The sequence below is a fragment of the Mchenga conophoros genome, linkage group LG23 (assembly GCF_057382185.1).
Source record: "Mchenga conophoros isolate Kocher_MC1m ecotype Shallow Benthic linkage group LG23, M_conophoros_male_GT1.1, whole genome shotgun sequence".
NCBI lineage: Eukaryota > Metazoa > Chordata > Actinopteri > Cichliformes > Cichlidae > Mchenga > Mchenga conophoros.
Window position 1 is genome coordinate 43,657,541 of NC_140547.1, and position 2,672 is coordinate 43,660,212.

A 2,672-nucleotide genomic window follows, 5' to 3' on the forward strand; every position below is an offset into this window, starting at 1 on the left:
TTGCAATAGGCTGCAAGTAAATGTGTACAGATACAATTTAAAATTGGTTCTTTGTTAAGTTTTCTGGTCCTTTCCGTGACTTAGGTGTCTGTTTATGTTTGAATGTTTCAGAGATTAGTGTGAAGGGTCTTAACAGACAAAAAGTGGTCAAATACAAGCCCTGGATTAAAAATCAGAAACACTTTAAAAAGCCTGGAGAGCTATTCCTTAATACCACTTTAAAGATTACAGGGAAGTCCGGATCCCTGGAAGCAAATGAGGGATGGCTCAAGACTTTTGCACAGTGCTGTACATGTCATGTTCCCTGTTTTATAGCTCAGCTCAAACTGACACGTTCTCACTAACTGCTTCTCATTTTCTCCACAGTAAACTTTGACCACTTCCAGATACTGCGGGCCATCGGGAAAGGAAGCTTTGGAAAGGTAATGCAGCCTCCATTTTTCACGCCACTTGTATATTGTTTGCCCTTAATTACCCACCACGGTCGTCATCTCTAAAGAATCAGTGCAAGCGAAGCGAAATGTGCTGGGATTACACTTTAGTTCTCGTGTGCTGCTGTTATTTAATAACAGTTATAAATGCAGCTGATGTAATTATTTCTATAAAGTCAGTTAGAGGAGAGCCGATTTCTATTTCATCTCACTCAATCTAGGTGGGAATTTTGACCCCACGTCTCAATTTAATTACACAGCAGCAAAATTCTGCGGCTCTATTTGTCATCGCGCTCAACGGTTGGGCTGAAGGCAGGAGGAGAACTTAGTGTGTGTGTGATACACAATTGGGGCTGCAGAGATTGGAATAGTTTACCTTCATTTGAAATATCACTGCCCTGTGCACATTGTTGGCTTTAAAATTCAAACTTAAAGAGTTTGTAAGTAAACTGGCTGAGATGAGACAGACGATGCACCGGGTCCTCGTCTGAGTGCGGCCCGATGTCCATGTTGTCATTTATGAGCAACACGAATGCCACAACAAAGGAAGACGTCGCAGCGATGATGTATCTGTGGCTTTTTGTCACACTTGGAAACCACGGTGTTGTGCAGCTATTTGCCTTGTTGCAGGGTTTTAAAAAAACTGCAGTTTTGATTTTAGTGAAAGACACCGTCTCATGACTCATTGAGTGCCGCGACTGACAAGCCAATCCGTGGCCTGCAGTCTGACGATGTCACATTTCCTGACTGCTTGGAACCCCGACTAAGTCGTCCTGTAGCCCACATCATAATGTTTCCATCTCTCTGCTTGACTGCAGGGATGCTATTTTTTGCATCACACTCCTATTTCAAAAGGTCAGTTAAAGCCACATAATTTCGTTTCATCTCCCCACAGCACTTTCTCCAAAGTCTTCCCTGAATCATTTAGATGTTCACTGGCACTTGAGATGGGCCTATACATGTTTCTCCTTGAACAGGTAGCTACCCTATGTTAGCCTAGCTTTCTATCACTGATGCTCTGTGTGTATGCTGCTGCCTCTCGTCTCGTGTTACTTAAAAAATTAACCCCACAGCTTCAATAACCGTATCTAAAAATCTCTCATTGAAAGTTACGGTTGAAGGTTTGGAAACATTTTGGGGTAGCCAGTGTTAAATAGAGACAGTGCCACATTCTTTATCTAGTCATTGTAATGAAAGAAGCACATTAAAAACTATATGAGAGTTTGCTTTTAACAAGCATGTAATGACTCTACTTAAAAACTGAAAGTAGCATTTTGTGGATGTTTTCCCTGCTGCCCGATCCCATCAGTCTCTTAAAGCATCATTTTTTATGCGCCCTGGTGTGACAGTGGTTTCATGGCGCTACAGGTTACCTGAGCACATCAGGTATATTACGGTTGAAAACAAGTGCCCGGCCTTCCAGTGGGTGGTCGACCCCTCGTGCACAGCTCAGGAGTCTAAACGACCCAGCAGTTATGGACATGTGTGTTTTTGGTGTGCTGTCCCTCCTTCTCCCTGCTTGCAGGTATATCTGTGTGTGTGTGTGTGTGTGTGTGTGTGTGTGTGTGTGTGTGTGTGTGTGTGTGTGTGTGTGGATGCCGGCGTTTCTGAGAGCACCTGTTTACAGGCACCTTCAGGCCTGGTGGGTGTGGCCCTGCCAGGTGGTTGGCCACACCTGAAGACCATCACACAGCTGATCAAGCCTTGTCGGAGGAGCTACTTAAGAATGCGGTGGCGCTCTCTCTGACGCTGGATCATTGCGTGACTTCACGTTAGTCTCTCGGCCAGTCAGTACGGATAGTCTGCCGCATTGTATGTGTCTTACGGCTGCCTGTTTGTTATCTCCCCAGGAGAAGCGTGGAGACGAGAGGGCAGCGAGCACGGGGTGCTCAGACACTGAGGAGCGGAGACAAGGAACACTAGCAGTGGGAATAGGACATTTCACGGGAGTCGGGAACGCACTGCGGATTTATTGTTATTTTCCATTCACTGTAAATAAACGCACTGCTTGCATTCAGAGCTCCGTGCCTGGCTCCTCCTTCCTCACATCCCCACGGTTGACGCTGGACAACCGTGACAAATAGCTGTTCTTAGATTCATTATTAGTTCAACATTGACAAATAGTAGTTGACTAATATCAGGAGCCAAAAAGAAAACAAAAAACAAACTAAATCAATATTTCAGACGCTGAAAATAAATTATTACGGTCGTTTAAATTTGCTGTCAGCAAGTTAGGTCTAA

General features: G+C 44.5%; 1 long non-coding RNA gene across 1 annotated transcript; it reads left to right on the plus strand.

The window, feature by feature from the left end:
• Window positions 1-324: 324 nt before the first annotated feature.
• LOC146548028 (uncharacterized) lies at window positions 325-2,450 on the plus strand. Its single transcript, XR_014890745.1, has 2 exons — window positions 325-422; window positions 2,282-2,450. It is a non-coding gene; the product is annotated as an uncharacterized LOC146548028 (long non-coding RNA).
• Window positions 2,451-2,672: the final 222 nt, after the last annotated feature.